The sequence below is a fragment of the Aquila chrysaetos genome, chromosome 4 (genome assembly GCF_900496995.4).
Source record: "Aquila chrysaetos chrysaetos chromosome 4, bAquChr1.4, whole genome shotgun sequence".
Taxonomy (NCBI): Eukaryota; Metazoa; Chordata; class Aves; order Accipitriformes; family Accipitridae; genus Aquila; species Aquila chrysaetos.
The window spans coordinates 24,755,992-24,776,569 of NC_044007.1; the positions used below are offsets into that span (position 1 = coordinate 24,755,992).

The window sequence follows — 20,578 nt, forward strand, 5'->3', positions numbered from 1 at the left end:
AGTGTGCATATGTGTCTGCACAGAGCTGACAGGGTGCAAATTTAACCTCTTCTAGGGCTGTGTTTATTGGTAATTGAAACAAAATTCGTACTAGAACTTTATTGTTAGCTTGGAAATTAAGTTTTTTCCTTCAAGTGTCCTGCCCAGCACTCCCTGCAACATGGAACGATTACTTCTACCTTGGATGAAGTTACGGGCTGAAGATTGTCTAGCTTTTGATAAACATTTTTGAACATTATTTTGTATTTTGATTATGTTTAAAAAAGCGTGGGGACACACACACAATATACCTTAGCTTATCTCTGGAGGTGTACAGACATTGGAGCATATCCTCTTCTCAGCCTTTAACATGAGAAAACTCTTTGATCCACTGACCAATTTCTGCCCTTGGCAACCTCTGTGATGTCCCAGGTTTGCAGAGGCAAATAGCTACATGTATTTTGGCCCTTTATGCATAGTACATGCTTTGGTAGCTTACAGACCATGAATACTAAACCCCAGTGTATTTCTCAAGGTAGGGATGTTCAGCATACATATAGCAGCCACATTCTGATCTTGTGGTAATCTAGGTGATTTAACATTTCATGTTTAACACGGAGTCAAGCATATCTAATCTTTTAGAAAGGAAAAGGAAAAATAGCTTTTATATGTTGTAATTATAGAATATGTGAGGACTGAAGATGACTGAGAAGGGCTAATGCTGTTGAGTCATTGACTGGCTTATATTCCTCTGGTTTCCATTAGTATTGCTTAATGACCTGAAAAAGTTGAACGGTGAGGTAAGAACATATATTGTCATCTGTCTTCCTTGTAACAACAGTGGTAGAAAGAGTGACTCTGAGGTGAGCAGGTTATCTTGACCCCCTTATATCTTCATATTTTATTTCCAAGTGCAGCCTCCTCTGCTGCTATTAATATTGCTGACCTCTGTCACAGAACTCTTCTTCGTTTATGCTTTAAAATCATTTAATATAGCTTGTCAAACTGCAACTCGTGATCTAACACACAACTTGCAGGCAGTCAGTGTGGCTCCCCTGCTGATTTAATCTCCTGTGTTTGGGACCAGGTCTGTGCTGGCACAGGTGCTGGTGGCCAAATCAAATTCCCAGCTCACAGGAGGAAACCAGCCATGCGATGAAGCTCATGAAGGTGGAAATTCTTGGGGCATCCTGGGCCCTGGCTGTACGCCCAGCCCAGTCCTGTATCACTCCAGGGAGTCCTCATCCCACTCAGTACCTGTTCTCCCACTCCTCAGCTCTCCAAAGTGCATGGTATGTTTTTCATGCCTTTTTGTCATGGAATGATGTGGGTATGTGGACAAAAACTTTGACTACCTCTGTTTGAATTTTTAATTCCCACTTTAATGTCCATAGATTTTTAGTAGAACTAGATGCTCATTTTAACTTCTCTATTATAGAAGGCTAGTAAAAATTAAAAAATAAAACTGCAACATCCACCTAGCAAAAAATCCCTAAAAAACCCCCAAACTATGCATTTTAGTTCTAAAAGTTGATGGTGTTGCCTATGGGAAGGGGACATTAAATGAAGCTGACAAGTTTGTAAGAGTGCTGATAAGCAGAAAACCTTAGATTTAGTGAGATAGCCAAGGAATATTAGCTTACACAAAAGGCTGATAGGCCAAGGATATTAGTTAGATTATTTAATACAAACCAAAGTCAGCTGGAGTCAGATATGCACATGCAGCACAAAATTTAGCTATTAGAGGGGATTTGTATAATTTTTTGGTGACAGTAAAAATTTTTGTGAAGTCCTTTTGTACAGTAAAGCTAAGAAAACAGCAACATGTGCTTGCCCTTTTCAGATAACTGAACTTTTCTCCATATTCTACTTCCTTATGCCGGAGAATCCTGTAAACACAGTCCCCAATAATATATAGTCACTTTGCAACATTCACCATCAGAACAAATTTCTACTCTCTATCTGATCCATTACACCAATTAGATTCAGGACCCATTTTCACAGGAAATTTGTTTGAAAGCTTTGCCATTCAGCTTCAGCTCCAAAATTATTATTTAGCATTTTTTAAAATAACCCAAACAGTCCCTGATAATGTACTTCTCCTGGAGGACAGCACTACAGGGAAATGTAATAGATGACCTCTCCTTTGGGAACAGGCTTATGTATGTCTCTGGTTAGAAATCTATTTTAGAAGCCACAAATGAGTATGAGGAACTACACAGCTAAAGACAGGCTATTAATCATCATGAATGTTAACAGCTGTGAAGTTATCTTTATATTTCAAGTGTGACAGAATTTATAAGACTAAAACATCCTACTCATAGTTAAAAATGCCCTCTTCTCCCTGTTTTTGCAGAAGTCATCACATATATTGTACTACTAGCCTTTCAATAAATTTATGTTTAAAAATGGAGAGTAAGCAGCAGACACCCACTTGGGTCCTGGACACCTCACCCTGTATATCTTCCCTTTTCTGGAAAACTAACCTCTGCATTTAGTTACAGCCTGGTAAATGGGCACTTTCATCTTCCAGTCCTCTACGTGCTATACACTTCAGCAGCTCCATACACTGATAGTCCAGGCGCTCGGAGAAATTGCCTGCATGTTACCATTAAAAAAAAAGCTACACTGTATTCTTTATCCTATATAATGCTGGTTGAAGGTTTCAAAGGTTTGAAGTTAGTTATCTGAACCTGGAAAAAATCCTAATTGAAAACTGAATGGTTATACTGCCATTGGAAAATTAGCCCGCTTGTGCTAGCCATGTACAGAAGGCACTCTGTGGCAGGGGGGTGAAAGTGCAGGTATTTCAAACACTTGAAGTCTTGGCAGCTTGACTTCAAAAATTAAATATTATATAAAACATTTTCTGATGCCTGTTATTCATGTCTGTGGCTTGTGGCTCGATCCATAAAGCTTTTCTGTTTTCCCAACCCAACAAAATTAAAAAACGTTCATGTGGACAGAAGAGCAGGCCCAAGAAGAGGATGATCAGAGAGACATAACTTCTATTCCTTGTTATTAGCTGTCTCTGAAACACACAGAAAAATTAATTTAACAATTAATTGAGGGTACAACTTGATATTCACTAAATCTTACAGGAATTCAAAGTGAAGGTTCCCTGGAAGCATCACAGGATGAAGGGGATATCTGGTCTTCTCCCAGATCTGTAAGGATGTTCTGTGTGGAGCTGGAACAGCCGCCAGCAGCCACTGGCTCTGCTTCCTCTTCCTCCATCCCATTCATACACAGTCTTCCTCTTACAGACATTAACATCACCTATGTGAAATCCAGTTACACCACAACAGTTTTATGCTCCTCCCCACCCTGCTGCCTTTTCTCTTAACAACTTTTGAAATCACTAGATAATTTCAGTCATGTTTGACACAGAGGCAGAGATCTCACGGACATTAAATCTTAAATAAGGACAAGAGACTAAGGGCATAAATTCAAGTACAGGGTGTATTACATTTAAATGTAAGAAAACTTTTTTTTTTTTTTTTTTTTACTGTAAGGGCAATTGACCAGTTGGAACAGGCTGCCCACAGAGTTTGTGGAGTCTCCAACCTTGGGGATATTCAAAACCCAACAGACAACCTGCTCCAGCTGACCCTGCTTTGAGCAGGACTAGTCAATCTCCAGAGGTACCTTCCTACCTCAACTATTCCATGATAAAGTATGGTTGAGGAACTACACCCAGCCCCTGAAACTACATGTGTTGGCCATCAGCAGCTGAGAAGCTATGAGTCTTGCTGACTTCCTTGACAGCTAAGAGATGGTACCTGAGGGGATGATTGGCAGAAATCATAGTGTCATACTGTCCCAGCTCAAAGTACTTCTTTCCCAGCCAGAAGACCCTGCAAGGATAGGTTGGGAACACAAGAACATGGACCTTCCTTGTAGTGAATGGTGGTATTCCACAAGGCTGTGTAGGGAACACAGGGAAGGTGGGAATTTTGCACGGGAATGCAAGTGACGAGAGAGGGATGTCCAACTGCAGTGACTCTTTGTGACAGAGTCTGACAGTTAATTTGCATGAACATTGCTAATATAATGTGAAAAAAAAATCCCTTTAGTGGTTTTGAATTCAGCACACACAGTGTGTCACTGAGCATTCCCTTGTTCAGAGATGGACCACAGCTACCTTTAGAGCACTGTTTATTTTGCACTAGGACCAGCTCATATCCTCTTAGTTGTACCCTCTCAGAAGCAAGGCTCTGAATGTTTTTGACCTCTCTCAAAGAAAGAATTTTTCCACTCCCTTTAGCAATATTGCTTCCCTGCCCAAAATCTTGTTTTAGTTCTTCAATATCCTTTCAAGATGGAAGAATTCCTCCCTTACACAACAGCATCCCAGATTTAAATCGTCCCTGTTCTGTTCTTAACATTGTTTGCTCTTCTTGCCCACAGCTGTTCTCTGAGCTGTCTGCATCGGTACACCCCTATCATCTGAAAAGCATTACAGACATAGAAGCAGGATTGCTCTTCCTGCTCCCTTACAAAACTGTTGGGGAGAATATTGTCAAGGCAGGCAAATGCAGAAAGTAAGTATTTCGATAAAGCTGTAATCATCACGTGATGAAATCTCTTACTCTTCAGTTCTTTGCAAAAGCATAGGGGCAACACATTAAAAACAAGTTGAATGAATAAACTTTTTCAGACTTCATAGTCAAAACTATATGGCATAAATGTAAAGATCCTGCAAAAGCACAGTTGCCAACAGCCAACAATAGCTTGTCTTCACAGGCTAGCTTAAAAAATAACAATATAAAGGTGATCAACTGTTAAACAGATAAGAATTAAAGAGAGGTGAGTGCTTTTTTTCTTGATCACTGCCTATCTAATTCTACTTCAGTAATCACAAGGTCATAAAGGCACATATGCCTTGACCAAACTGGTTGACCACCACCCTAGTGGTCTTCCAGGCTGCAGTACTTATGCTGCAAATCATTTTTCTTAGTCCTGCAGCACAGGTGGAACATGCTGGCTTGCTGCTGTCAGCTCAAAAGCCTGAGCATATACTAGCACTGGAAAGGAACCAAAGATCATCCCAGGTGTAAGAGGTTCATTTGGAAGTCATCAAAGGTGCTGGTGTAAGATATCTCCCACCTTTCCTGCTGAAGCTGTCCTCCTCTGAATTACAGAAATACTCACTAGCCCAGAGAGATTTTGAGCATGGCTCCATAGACCAGTGTTTAGGAGGGAGGGAAGAGGGGAAAAGTGATTTCAGCCATTGCAGTAACATTCACTGGGGGAAGGGAGGAGGTGTCTGCATTGCCTGCTCATCCTTTTCCACATTCCAGCAATAGCACAGGGTAACCACTGCCTTCTGGTGCATGTGAATACCTTACACGATGAACTCAAAATAAATGAGTGTGGGATTCTTAGTGAACATGGAGGAAAAAGAAATAACTTTTGCAGAAAGACTGTGATAACAGAACTGTGAACATAATTTCCAAGTCTGCTAGTGGGACAATACTATCCCCTTGAATTCTTCTCTTCACTGGTGTGACGATTTTCCAAAGGCACTTTATTTGGCCTGTGATTTTTCCTTCCCACCATGTGACTGCATTTGCTGTGCAATGTGCTTTCATCCCAGCTGCTGATTCCAGCTGATAAGGAGAGCAGGGGGATCTAAAATGACTGTCTGGCATGGAATGGAAATCACAAAGCAGCATTAAGGCATTAGCTCATAAAAACAAGCCTGCAAATAATAACAAGCAGAGTCATGATTTTAACATAGGTTTTTATTTTCCAAGACTGCATGTTACAGTCTAGCATTCTCCCCAAAGAGGGATAATTTAACACCGGTAAGACTCATGTATTATATAAAGATGACCCATGTAAAAAGCATGACCTCCAATTGGTTGCTTCCAAAAATATCTCTTAATGTAAACAAAAATATTTATGATTCTCTTGTGTTAAATTGCAGAAAGCAGCTGTACAGCAGCAGCAGGATGACAAGATGTGCTCATTAAGGACAGCACAGTCTTTTCTGTCTCCTAAACAATAACCTATGCAGTCCTTCCCTCCTCTGTCAACATACCTATCTCTGTCGCTGCTGCACTATCCACAGCTTCTCCTGTTTCGTCTTTTGTTTCAGGCCCTCCGCTTACTATCTCACTGAGCAGCTCAGTTTCCACCTGTTCTCCCATCTCACCTGGGAACAGTAACCATGGAGATTAAATTAGGATCCACTGAGAAAAGTACTAAGTGCCCCAGCTCCTTTATGTAAACCTGATTTTGCTTTGTCCGCTCTCCAATGTCCTTTACCAAAGCACCCCTGAATGAATCTATAGGGAACAAGCAGGATGCTCCCAGTCACTTTCCATCATTCAGCTACATGCGTGCCTCACACCTGTAAAGTTCTCCTGATGCTTTCACAAAATCTCCTTGACACTCTATTCAATACACATCATGAGTACTATTTCTGTTCAAATTATTTTTCCTGGATTTTTATTTCATATATGTGCAGTTTTATTTGCAATTAGAACAAAACAGAAACAGAAAACACGGTAACATTCAAGTCTGGCTGAAACCGTGCTTTCCCTGGGAAGCTGCTACCTAATTAATTTACTCACACAGCTACTGAAGAATAACAGAAAGCAAAACAAATACTAAGTATCATATGCACCACAGCATAAAAATGGAAGGTCCCTTCTTCATCATATACCTCATGGAAAGATAATGCACACAAGTTAAGATATTACTTCTAGCTTGGAACAAATAGGAGCAAAACTCTTTTTCCCAAAATCCTTGTTCCCTTGCCCTGCAAGCAGCATGAACCGCTTGGTGGTCAAAGCCCCATAACTGATCTTCAGGCAAATCATCAATTGTAAACGTGTTTCCATGGACATGAGATCCTACCACAACGTTCAGGGCGTACTGCTCTGCCTCCAGCACTACACCCTGAAGCTTAGAAGTGGTGATTAACAAAATCGGAGTTTCCAGCTGGGCAAGACTATGTGTTTTACAAGTGAGCATCCAGTCGTTGACTGCTTACATAAAATGAGACTTTATTCCAAAGGATAGATGCCTGTTTTATTTAGAGAAAACCTCAAAATTCTTTTGTGAAGAGACACAGGAGAGGACAAGCCAACCACTGTGCTTAGCTACTGGGATGCGAAGAGTCAGATTTATATAGCCACTTCAGAGACATGCACAGCAAAGCCACAGGGTTAGTGGTGGTGCATGTAATCGGCTCTTGGCTTCACACAGATCAGTCCTTCTCCTACATCTTCTTCAAGGCAAATGTGGAGTGAAGAAGGCTGCTGACACCACATTTCCCTGCAGAGAAATACTTCTCATGTGCTTCACCTGCTTATTCCCTGAAGAAATGCTCCCCCAGGAATTATCTGATTCCTCACTGAGCTTCTTTGTACCATTTAGGAGAAAACCAATTCCTCCTGTGAAGTGTTCACCTTCTGCACGTGCAGTCCATGGGAGACACACGTCCTCCAGGTGCTAACCCAAAGATGAGCACAGCCTGCAAACTCTGTGAACAAGCACACCTCCTGCTAAAAGTCCCTCTCACAGCACATGGAAATACCTGCCGTCTCAGACACCACTGCTTCCTCACACAGACTTCCTCCCCAGCTAGTCATCTCCAAACATTTTTGGAAAGCCCAGCCCTATGTCCCTCCACTACTACTTCTATTCTGCTTGTATAGTAGCCAAACTTCTTGGGCAGACTGGATATGCCAAGGGTGCATCAAAGAGATGCTTTTTCTTCTACAATCAAGCAAGCACCCTCCAACTTCATGTGCATAGGGACAGTTGCTTTTTAATTAATACATATAACTAAGTAATAGAGCCTTTGGTCTCTGCAGATATTAAGGAACATGTCTGAGCTACACAGAAACACATTTTAAATGAGGGGTACGGTGGGGCATTTTACCTGCTAAGAACAAAAAGGACATGAAATGAAATAGCAGAGATAATGACTGGAAATGCTGATTAAATTTATTACAGCTTGGACTTGTGAGTCTGAGCCTTCCCCAGCCACGTTCTTCTATGCCCCACATTGTACACACTCCCAGGACCAAGTTCTGACTCCAGAAGCTCATGCGAGGCTCTCAATAAAGCCAAAAGGACCCACGCACAAGACCCTGGAAGCAGAATTTGGTCTCCTGAATTTATGAAAACACAAATATTACCCTCAATGAGGTGGTCCTCTTCAGTAACATGTACTTTCTCGATGATTTCCACTACAGAGTTGTCACTGCCCTCCACCAGCCCACTGTTCTCTGCTCGTCCTTGCAATGGTGCCCCAGCATCTTCTCCCGGTGCTGGAGGTGAAGGCCCATTGCTCTCTTCTTGCCACATGGACGGCAGCTCAGAGCTCTCCTCCACTCCTGCAGGCAGGGGCTCAGTGCCCTCCGGCTCCTCCCTTTTACTGACCGAATCGATCTTCCCCTTTACGGCCAGAATCACGGCTGCAGCCTCCTCTCCTGGCAGATGCTCACCCGGGTTTGTGTCCTCAGAGGTAAGACTCACATCCTCTGCTGTGTCCAGCTGCGTTTGGTCAGCTATGGTTTCATGATCATCTGCAGTCGGGGTGTTTTCACCTGATGATGCTTTTAGTTACGGCAGGGCAAGGAAAGAAAAAAGAATTACAGATAATTGGTGAGTGGGCATGTAAGCTAGACGAGAACTAGACCCACAGGGGGACCGCACAAGCACTACCTGTCAAAGAGCTCCCACCTGGCTATGGACAATACTCCTTCAGATGTCTGCTGCTCTTACGCATATCCAGTAGAGGATGGTGCTGCTCTTACATTAAAAAAAAAAAAAGTGTTGGCTTGAGGCATATCATATATTTTTATATGAAGAGAGCTGACCTGTTTACAGGTCAATGTCCTATTACATTTTGCCTTACGGATCTGAAGTGTGCAGAAGGTTTGCTGGTGACTGCACACTATGCAAGGAAGCACCTTTTCCTGCCCCAAACCAAGCACAGAATCAAGATGCAGAGCAGGAGGGAGCTGCTGCCCTGGGCTGTACATGGGAAACTGCTGATGGTGCCTCTGGATGGGCTGAATGAAAAACACCGAGAAGAACTTTCTCAACCTGGAGGGTGAGCAGTGCCCATTTCTTAAAACAAAAACCTGTTTGACTGTCTTTTTAAATACTAAACTACCATTCATAGTATGCTTTGTCTAATAAAACATTCAAGAACAGGAAGCCTAAACAAATTAAAACTTCCACTTCTTTTGTCTTTCATCAGCTTATTGGATAAGTAAAGCAATGGGCCGTTTTGGCAGACAAAATTTATGAATAAAGAAATGGCAAAATTACTCTGACAGGTATTTAAGGATAAAAGTTGAAGACTCAAAATGAGCTATACCAACCTCTCAGACTGACTTAATAACTTTTTGATTAAATTAAATTTGACAAGAGCTTGTGCTTAACCTTCTCCAAAGGAATGTCAGGATGAAAACCCTGTGAATTCATGTACAAAATCTAATTATATAATAACTAAAAAACTGGACAAATTGTATTTTCTGAGACAATGATGATTGCAGTGTCAAAGCCAGTAAGCAGAACTGTATGATGCTTCACACACACATAGATGAACAGCAAAAAAATGTAATACATCCTGCTCTTAAAAGAGCTGCTTCAATACTGCTGCTGTTAAGATAACTTCACAGTTCTTTAGAGGCATTCAAGCAAAACACCTCCCCAGCAAGTGTCACCTGGTTAGCGTGTGCCTACAGACCCGGGGAAGGATGGCTAAGCCAGGAGAAGAGCAAGAACAGGGAATCTGGACTGTCAAGACAGACAGAAAGCAACTTTGACTATGGGACACGTAAAATCCCATTTGTGCCAGGAACTGTAAAACCATCCAAGGTTCAACCAACCCCTCCAAATTCCCAGAGGTATAGCTATTTATAATGCAACTCAAAAAAAGGAGGTAAGCTCAGCTACGCACACCAGACCGCAGACCCTCCCAGGGCAGCACTGTGCCTCTGACAGCTGCCGAGGGGCAGTGGAAGGGGCAGAGGGACCCAGCCCATGGGGACAGATTTCAGACTGTCAGTGGACATTCCTCTGTGAACCTGTCCAAACCCCTTTTCAGTCCATTTACACTCTTAGCCTCCACCATGACCAGTGGCAATGAGGTCTACATCCCACTTACACCCTCTGTACAACACATTCTGGCTGGTTTTAACTCTGCTGCTAGTCATTTCATCAAGTGGCATAGCTCTTGTGTTACAAGAAACAGCCAATACATTTCCCTGTTTACCTTCTCTAGACCTCTATAACACCTTGTCTTCCAGGCACTCCTTTTCCTAACACAAAGCTCAATGTGAAACAGATACCCAATCAGAATAACAGCAAGTAAGTTTTAAACTTAAGCTACTCTAAGCAATGACTAAAAAAAAAGCAGTGTATGCTCAGACACCAGAGATTTGATCTATTCACATTTTATTTTTTATCCCTTTAGACGCTTCTCATGCCTTCACCTTGCTTGGTACCAGGTGAACATGGAGCATTTAAAACATGCAGACAGAAATCAATAAGCCATGAAAACTAGCGTGTTATACAGAGTTTTCAATTGGTGTTACCAGTAAAAGAAACAATTCAACCCATTATTACTAGGTTTCTCCTGCAGCTCCTATAAACACCAGCCCTGTAACTTCTAGCTAGCCCTCTCTTCATCAGGATGTTTTATATAAATTGGATTATAAAATACTGCCATGCAATGCGAGACCCGCACTGCTGGAAACCCTGGAAGCATTCCTCTGCTCTCATCTGAAATGCAAAGAATTCTCTAATATGGAAAAAATAAATCCTCCCAGTAATCTGTTCAATACCTTTAACCCCAAGAAGAATGAACATCATGTGGCAGTCAACATTCCTAGGATGCCTTCTAGTTTTGTTTTATTTTTAAATTTATAATTTTTATTTTCCTTGCTGTAGACAATTTCAGCTGGAGAAACAATGAAAAGCACAGTGAATTTAAGTGGGCCATAGCTACAGTATTTTTCCCTTTGCCTTCTTTCTTTCCTTTCGGAAAAGCCTCGCTTTTTTTGTGAGTTACACATCAATGGAAGGAAATTAAATAAATTTTTTCCCTATTAAGACATTTAGAGAAGTTTCTTTCTAATTATCCCCTCTTACTAAACTAAATTAGAACATAACTAACATATCTGGCCAGTAGCTGCCCAATTAACAGAGACCTTTCAGCTGTAATTACAAACTGCACTTTATCATTACCATGACATTAGTTTATGTATTTAGTACATTTCATAACCTATGCTAACATGAACAGGCTTTTAGAGAGAATTCCTAAAATACTCAGAATAAATTACTTCAGTTGTTTCCCTGAGCCCTTCAGTGTTCCTGTGCAAATATCTTCCAGTAGAGGATGGAAAGGCAGAAGAATTTGGTACATTGACCAGCAGGTACAGTATAAAGAGATTTCCGCTGAGATTTTCAGCGGGGCTCCTGGGTTTGCAGATGTATGCTGGCTCCATAGTGGCACAGACAACGCTCACCCCATACAACCTTCTGTCACCTCTGCAGTCACAAACCACAACACTGCAAGGCAGCAAATGGAAAATAAACCCATACAGAAAACACGGATGCTGCAGCCAGAATAACAGCAACGGATGATATTTATAACTCAAGAATACAGGAAAGAAATGCAGTAAAATGAAAGGCAAACAACTTTTATGTATCTATGTTCAGGATGTGTCTTTCTGGAGAGGCCAATATCTGTAACTGCAGCAGCATTCAGGTTCTTGTAAAAGTGTTTCCAAACCTCCCTTGGACCAAAGAGGGAGGTTTGGAAACACTTTTACAAGAACCTGAATACGGTGAATACGGAAACAAAGTTTTATTCAACTTCCACTGAATAGCAAGGATATTCTTTTGGTGCATCCCACAAATACGGCTTGCGCCCAAAATTAATCCTCCGTGACTTGAGCCAAATCAAAGTTACAAGAGTGCTGCCGGTGCTGTAAACTGTGTTGGGGTGGGTGTACAGATTTTGCAAGAGAAAGGAAGGATCGCGGGGTCAGGTATTGCTATTCACTATTATTTTAAAGGGGTGGGAAAAAAGCATTGGATGTACAAGGAATTATACAAAAGGACCAACCGCGGGGCCCGCCTGTAAATCAAAGCCGAAACAAAAGTCTGCGGGGGGGAACGGAGGCTAGTAACTCGGTCGCTTACAAGAAGCGGCGGTTTGACGAGGATTTCGTTCACCAGCCGCAGCTCCGCCGGCAGCCGGGGCAGAATGAAAAGCCGGGAGACACGCGAAGGGCTCCCCTTCCACCCTCCCACCCTCCCTCCGCAAGCTCCGCGGGCAGCAGCCCCCCGGCCCGGCTCCCCCCCGCCCCCGGCCCGGCTCGGCTCACCCCGCGGCGGCGGCCCGGCGGCGGCGGGCGGCGGCTCCTGGGGGCGGCTGCGGGCGCTGCTGGAGCAGCCCATGGCGGGGCGGCGGCGGCGGCGGCCTCTTCCCGACTGCCCGGGGTGAGGAGGGGCTGGAGGTGCCGCCGCACGGAGCCGGGGGGGGGAGCAGGGGTGGCCCTGGCGACGGTGCCGTAGAACACTCCCCCCGCCCCCGCCACCCCCGGGCGGCGGGGCTGCCCTGCTCGCCCCGGGCCACCCGTCCCCTTCGCGCCTGCCCTTGGGGCGTTTTTTCTGAGCCGGGTGCGGGTGCCACAAGGGGTCTAAGCGGCGGGAGCCGAGCAAGGGACCGCAGGGCTGAGTGACAGCAGCTGGAGCCCTACGAATTTAATCCTGGGTGCGCCTACGTGTAGGTAAAACTCGCTAGCAAACTTCAAGCCAGGTTGGTGTCGGGTGGAAGGAGACCCATAGACAGGGTCCCATAGGGTAAGAGGGTCCAGGGTCTGGGCAGGGATATTAGATGGACTTGGAGGCCATGCTGATGTTTGAGGGTCCCTCAGCGTGGTTGCACTTGTGAGCCTGAGACTGAGGGTGTGGGGTTTCTGTAGGGAACCCCAGTCCGGACTGGCGGGACTGGGCTGTCTGCACTTGGGGTGGATGTGGTGCATGTAGGTGCTGCTAAATGCAGTGCTCTGTCTTAGCATGCCGGGGGCGGGGCGCTTGTACACACCCAGGGTGCTCAGCCTCGTTACTGGCCCTCCCTGCAAACGGGAACAGCCACGGATGCACCCGGGGGACTGGGATGGGGAGACCTCTGGGCTCTCAGCAGCTGGGAGGCAAGAAGGAATCCCCAGGTTGCAGAGTCCTCTGGACTCAGCAGCCACTTGTAACGTCCTTACCATCAGCCTTAAAGGTAAAACAAAGATAATATGATTTTTATATTTGCATATAGGCAAATCAGCAGATGTCCAGGGAAGTCTGGGTGGCTTAGAAACTTTCCAAAGAGTAAGAATGAAGCATTTTCACCATGTATTTGCTTGCATAAGCAGGTCCAGTGTGTTTTATTTATTGCACCCAAGACATGTTTCATTATGTGCTTCAAATTTAGAGTAATCACCCATCCTTCTAAATAAATGGGTTTTTATCCATCCAGAAACTTGTCCAGAAAAATCATATTGTCTTTGGACATTTGTCCAGGGTTTGTTGATGTCCTGCAGCCAAGGTGGAGCAGTAGCAATAACTCCAGACAGGCTGCAGGACACATGGAAATCCTGGATGTGTGGTATACCGCATGGTATGTGTACTATCACTGTAGCACAAGTGTCAAGCTGTGGCACACCTGGGAAAAACTGATACAGATAAGCTATGTATTGTATGGATATAAGCTGTACCCTGGAGCCATCAGACTCACTGCATGTGCAATGCACACTGAGCGTACCTGTGTCACTCTGGGAAATCATCTGGCAAACACACAAAGAGCAGCACAGGAGGGAATACACCACGTAAGCCTAAACACATTAACTTCTGCTTCCTCAGCTTGAGTTCATTTTTGGGATGCTTTTTTAAAATAATAGAAAAAAAAAACATAGGCTGTATATATTACTCTATGGCTATATATAAGATTTCTACCAGACTCTAGACAGTGAAATGGCAGTAACTTTAGTATTAGCAAAGCATGCTGCTGTGTAAGCACAAAAGCAGAAGTGCAACAAAGGGCTTAGCAACTTAAAAGTTAGTTTCAGAAACCTCTAACATTTATGCTGGTGTGAAATCCCAACGGTGCTGTGGTGGGTGCAAGGCTGGTTCCCTACACAGCACCTGTAGGTTCCCTGTACAGCACAGATGCGGGTGCCTCAGCGTCACAGGTGGCCGTGTGTCTGAAGGCACCTGGGCACCCACCTCTTGCCTACCAGCTGGGATGGGCTCTGCTGCCACCGGTAGGAAAGTGGAAGAGTTTGTGCTTGCAAAGGAGTCCCGGCAGCTGAGGAAGACAGCTGCAGACAGCATATATGCAAGGGAGGGATGGCAAACGTATCTGATATCACACCTCTCTTCTACGATGTTCTTTCAGAGAACAAAGCAAGGAGACCGAGCCACCAGGACAGACTCACCGAGCACTGGGCACTGAGAAAAATAAAAAAGGGAAAGCTACATTCAGTTCCTTCTCTTGCCTGCGGAGCTTTGTACCTGCTTCCCTCCGTGTTCTAACCAAAGGGTAAGTTGTGCAGAGTGCACCTACCATCCATATTACTGAAACAGTGGAGAAAGGAATTCAAGATGTACAAGGCCAGACAGAGGGAACATGTGTGGGCATGTATTGGCATCCAAGGGTGCTTACTGGGGAGGGGGAGCTCAGGGCTGCTCTGTACTTCACCTTTTTTAAACAGGCCTTGGATAAGGTACAGAAATAGGAATGAGAACCCAAGGGCCTTGTGGCAGGTGACTCCTGGAATCACGAATAACAGTTTCATGGTCATCTTCCCTCCTCCCACGAGTGAAGGAGAAGTTGCATCTTTTCAGCAGGAAGACTGGACACAACAGAGCCAGTGCTGGATCTGGACATGGGTAGGGCCATGGTAGGACACGGCTGCACCTCAGTGTATCAGCTGTATTGCCACGTACCATGTCAGGCTTGGACAACATTTGCCCTCTGCAGATCATTCAGCACAAACACGTTCCCGTGGGATAACACGCTGCTCTGCAGCTGCCTCTGTGCCGCTGTCCTGCCTTGATGGGAGCACCGAGATGATCACCCCTCCACCAAAAGTGGTAACTCCATGAGTTTACCATGGGGGCAGGTTACACGTGCTGATGTAGATCAAGAGTTCACTGTGTAAACATGAACTGGTGCACACTCCCTTCTTCAAGCCTCTGTACATCCAAGTAAACACCACTGAGGCCAAGATAGGGCTGGGGCTGATGCCGGTTAGGCTCAAACTTTTTATTTCTACTTTCTAGATAGTGTGTATCACTGTGTTAGCATGCTCACCTATTGGCCAGGGTAAGTGGCAGTGACATGTACTTTCCAGTGAAGATGCAGGGTGAGGAGCTTTGGAAGTAGGAGTCTCAGAGTTGGGGAAGTGAGGCATAAATGTGAGACTGAAAATGAGATGAGATTCCTGGGTGTGTGACAGGCGGTGGGAGAAGGCAGGAGCAGGGAGTGAGAGAGTATGGGAGCAGGTGATACGGCAGTGGCACTCACAAGCCATGCCCCTTGCTTGTACAGAGCCCCACAAAAATGACTGCAAGTGATCCAGCATGTTGGCAGATGAAAATCCTTGGTAGCCTTCCCATCCCTTCCCCTGGGGATGGCACCTCTTCAGAGACTCCTTGCCTTCTCTAATCTGAACCACCCTGGTACTGCCCCAAATGAAGGCAGTACCAAAGTAGCTAAAAATAACCTTTAACAACAAACAAACTAAGCAATCATCTTGAATTAGTTATTTTTACAAAAGAAAACTATTTTATTCAGGAATATAAATTGGGAAATTAAAATAAAACATAAACTGGGAGTGTTCAGGGATAGCTGTATCTCCAGAGGTAAAGCAACAAATACCTATGCCCTCTTACACACAAGCAGAAACATACTTCCAAAAGCAAACTTCGTAAAGACTTCTCTAATTTTTAAGATCCCCAGGCCAGTACATGATCAAACTTGTTTCACTCATTCCAGAGCTCACTAGCTATTAATAATTTTGAATATTTTAGATATGATTCCTACTGCAGCTATTAAATTTATATCTACTTTCTGATAGACACAAATCCTGGGACTTTCCAGATCACAGGAGACTTTTCAAAACATTGTATTAATAATGAGTTTTCTTTTTTAAACTGTGACTCCTTTTCTCAACTCTTTGTACAGAAAGACTGGTACTGACCAGGCAATAAAATACTCTAAACTGTTTATTGTGGCAGATATTTCAGGCCAAATGTTCTGCTGATGCAAATTTGTGTAGCTCCACTGAAGGGTGCTCTGTGATGCTGGTTTATAAACTGCAGAGAACTGCCTTCTGAAACTGCTATTTTTGTTTTGCCTGGGATGGCAATGACCTTGAAACTTGGCTCCTAGGACATACCTTGTAATTTCCTGGAAAGGCGGGAATCTTCTTATCAGACTAATTACTATCTTCAGAAATCTGCACCTGTGGATTTCTGCACAATTTGGCCCTTAGAAAATGCAAGTATCTTGTTGTACTGGCACTGTATTTAAGCTAGCTACACATCTAGGTATACAAATGTATGTATTTTTATATGTATATAGTTACATATGTGCATACAGATACTCCTTAGCATCCTTTTACTGGCTGAAAATATATCCAAGGTGTGCAGATATCCAGGTATTCACGATAGACAGTATTTAACCTCAAGATTTTTCCTGTTTCCTAATGAGATAACCTCTCTGCATTTGGCCCATTCTCCCCTACAGCTCTTTTCTTTCCTTCCTTCCTTTGTCATAGTGAAGCTGCTGGAAGGGTGGCCGAGGAGAGGTTTGCATCTGGATCCAGCAGACCTGTGCATTACCGGGATTCCAAATTCCCAGCGATCTGAAACAAAGAGCTGCATTTGTCTGCCTGACAATACGGGGGATAGTTCTGTGCATGACCCTGTGAAAATCAGATGAACATGTTTGCATTTGCTGTAAACGCGATGATTATCAGAGAACACAGTCTGTCACTTTTAATAGCCCTGACAAGTGCAAAAGGAGAAAGTAATAGCTGCAGGTGTGCACACAACGTTGTTGTGTAACTATGCAGAGATTTTGACGGGACTGAAAATGCAAGAAAGAACAGGACTGTATTTTTGCATATTTTCATCCTATAGAAATAGTATGCTTTGGTCATCTTGGTAAAATGAAGATGTTGGCCCAGCTTTTCAAAAGATCAGTCTTCTTTTTTGAATTGAATCTTGTCTTTCAAGGTTAGCGTGTGGCCTCTGGCACATGAAGGATAGCTAAAGATATGCTGCTTCCCCCTTGCAGGGGCTTTAGCAGGGATTACAACTTGAATGCCCCCCCCCCCAATCACATCACACAACAGGTAACGGGGTCAGTACCTGTTATCGTCTCAGGCACCCAGCAGCTCTGACAAGGAGCAAGTCCTGAGCTCTACCCACTGCCTGCTGGTGCTCAGGGAAGGGGGGTAAGCAGGGGTACAGCTTCAGACGTTCCTCTGCATCCCCAGCCGTCAGGGTGATCCCCACTTTCTCTCGGGGTCAGCAGTGCTGCCACTTCAGCTTTATAAAGATCTCGGAAGTTCAGAGAATTTAACAGAATGATCCATCCCGGGCTGTGCCATACAGTGTTCATGTACTGCTTGTTTTTTAGACATCAGTGTTATTTTTTGTCTTTCTTCTTTTCTCTTTCTCTTCTTCTTTCCAACATTTTCTCGCAGTTAACTATAACACTGTCTACAACAGCACACGTAATTAGCACACATACCTTTTTTCTTAGTGCCTCATTTTACTGTCATTGGATTACATGTCATTTTCCAATGAGCAATGAGACCACCCTATTAACAAGCTGACAGTATTATCACTATTACATTTGGGGGGGTAATGTTTGGGGTTCCATAGCATGGAGAAAAAGTTTCTTTGGGATTTCTCTGCAGAAACGCGTTAGCCTGTGCTGCACAGACGGGCCCGCATCCGTAGTACGCCCAGTGCTTACTCCTTGCAGCTGAACTGCTGCAAGAGACCCCATGGGTGATCCTAGCCAGCCCCAACTGTGAAGTAAACCACACAAACTTGCTTGTCTGTCCTCAAGTATGAGTATACTGGGCCACCATGGCTTGCACTGTCGTTTGCTGATACGCTGGCGTCGGTGTCAGTGCTGCCATGGGAGCTCCTTGTCTTGCCCTTTCATGTCCCCCCTCCCCAGATGCATGTTTCCACCGCCAGCAGGACATCCCACTGGCTGTGTCAGTACTGCTGTGGACGCATTACCAAATGAAGCATGGACTTGACTTAAAAACAACTCTGAAAAAATAAAAAAAGGCTCAGGGTGGGAATTCCTTCAGCTGCCATCTCTACTGAAGTCGATGTATCATAAAGTTATGGCCCCAGCTAAAGGATGGCCATTAGATTGTTACTCCAGTCATGACTCAGGAATCTGTGATCGCATGTCCAGACTTAAAGAAAATAAGGCTTCTTTATGATCTTAGATATTTTCCATCTTCTAGACCACTTAGAATTTCTCAGACACACTGAGTTGGTTTCATTTTCCTCCAGGCCCCAAATGATGAAGTTGCTCTCCAATATTTGGGATAGGTCAATGCTCCACCAGTGACTTCTCTCGCCGTGCTCTTACTCTCCTAATTCATACCTCTAACTGGTGCTTTCTTACACAACCTTATCAGCATTTTAGGCAGGGGAAGGTGCTGAGAAACCTTCTTCAAGACCACTGCTCTCCAGATTTGAATTAAATTATCTCCCTCTCCATTGGAAACCCTGCCCCTGCCCTCTCACTAGGCAAGCGCAGAGTAAGGCCAGGGTGGGAGAAGCAGTAAGGGAGGAGGATTGGCCCTGCTTTCCCCACGTACTCTGCATTCGCTGCATTCTCATCTTCACTGCCAAACTGAGCACCAGCCTGCAGACCCCCTGAGCCAGCGTAATACTCAACTCAGCCCATGAAGGGGTTGATCTCCCTGGCTGAGCGTGGCCAGCAGGGCAGGCAGGAGGGCTGGGTGTAACCACGGTGCCTGCTGTTCGTGCTGGGAGAAGTAATGCTGCTTTTCCTGAGGTAGCTGGCTGCTCCCTGGATCTCTCCATCTTGAGGCTTGTTTGTTGGAGATGGAGACGTTGTCTGCTGCTTCCCTGCCTTTCCTTTATTTCTGATGTATCACGGCCTCATCATAGACGGGAGCTCAGCATCCCCTGGGAAGAGTGCCTGGGATCCAAACTCTGCCTGATGTGCCTTTCCCCACACTTTAATTCTCAAACACCTGCATTATAAATGCCCATCCACTCCCAGCTGCTGATTTTTAATAAAAGAGTAGCTGTATCATATTGTTTAAGGAATTTTGGTGGGGCCAAAGCCTCTTCTTCCTTCTAATGTTGCTTTCATCTGACTTGGACTGGCCCTTTGCCTTTACAAAGGACATTTTCTGGACCACAGACCCCCAGGAGAGGCCTTCACAGCCACAGAAGGGAGATTTGAGGGGTGAGAGACAATGGTGCCCATTTCTGCATGTATTTCCCCCCCCAGATCCTTATTCCACCCAGATTTAGGGACAGAATTTGGGGTCCAACGACCAAAATGTCTGTCAGAAATTTTTTTAGGAAATGCGGGATTTTTTTTAAAAACACATCACTGGAAAAAACTAGTTTTATAAACTCTTAAGGAAAGTATTGCATTTTCTCCTAATTTGAGCGGAGGTTGCAACGGTACCCTTGGAAACAGCTCCCTCTTCCGGAGCCGTCCACGGCTCCCACATTTTGCAAGATAACATAAAACATGGCATAGTCAAAAGGAATCGCACCGAGGACTTCATGAGGCCCGCTGAGCCTCGTAATATTCTCTTGCCAGTAATTTCAACAAGCAAGAAAAGCTGAATGCTTCACCTGACCGCAAGCAAGCAGGTAAAAGTTTAAAGAATTGAAAGCAAAGTCACAATTTGACGGGAGGAATAACGGCAATGCACCTGAGTGCTGGGGCACAGAGAGGAAGAGGAACAAGAAAAGAATGAGACATAAAATGGAGTTTACTTTTCAGCTGCCAAAAAAAAAAAAGTTTGAAGTACACTTCAAAATTGATTTAATTATACTCTGTAAAGGGCCGAAAATGGTTTTGTTTCAGTAAGTGAAATTGGACTATAGAGACACATCAAAGTGTAACATTTTTATATCATTATTTATATAGTAGATATATTATTTATATGTGCTTAATGTAGAAATTAATTCCAGAGGACTTTACAATTAGAGATGGACCAATGTCTGAGTTTCAGCTGGGATATTTAAGCTCCACTTAAGTTTAGTGGTATTTTTTCTAACATACCTTTATCTCATCTTTATCTCAGTGTTAGCAGCTTAGATCTTAATCTAGGTGTTTAAACTGATCTGTCAAAAACTAAGGTTGTTACGCAGTGTCTACACAGAAAAAATGGTTGGGATGATGGTGTGCATTTTGACCAACAGCTGCTTATCACTGAGAAGATAATCCTGTCACAAAAATTTTGGTAAGGTGTGTGATCATATACCAGAAAAAAGTTAGCATGGAGGTAGCCAAACCAGTAGGAAGGCATAATGG

General features: G+C 44.1%; 2 long non-coding RNA genes across 3 annotated transcripts; both read left to right on the plus strand.

Moving 5' to 3' along the window:
* The first annotated feature begins 1,023 nt into the window (after positions 1 to 1,023).
* On the plus strand, positions 1,024 to 8,300 carry LOC115340574. 2 transcript variants are annotated; one of them, XR_005932229.1, is made up of 3 exons: positions 1,024 to 1,271; positions 4,390 to 4,523; positions 8,193 to 8,300. It is a non-coding gene; the product is annotated as an uncharacterized LOC115340574 (long non-coding RNA). The 2 variants fall into 2 exon arrangements; XR_003923096.1 differs by lacking the exon at positions 8,193 to 8,300 and adding an exon at positions 6,083 to 6,194.
* A 103-nt stretch (positions 8,301 to 8,403) lies between these two features.
* LOC121233252 lies at positions 8,404 to 9,478 on the plus strand. Its single transcript, XR_005932230.1, has 2 exons — positions 8,404 to 8,464; positions 8,830 to 9,478. It is a non-coding gene; the product is annotated as an uncharacterized LOC121233252 (long non-coding RNA).
* Positions 9,479 to 20,578: the final 11,100 nt, after the last annotated feature.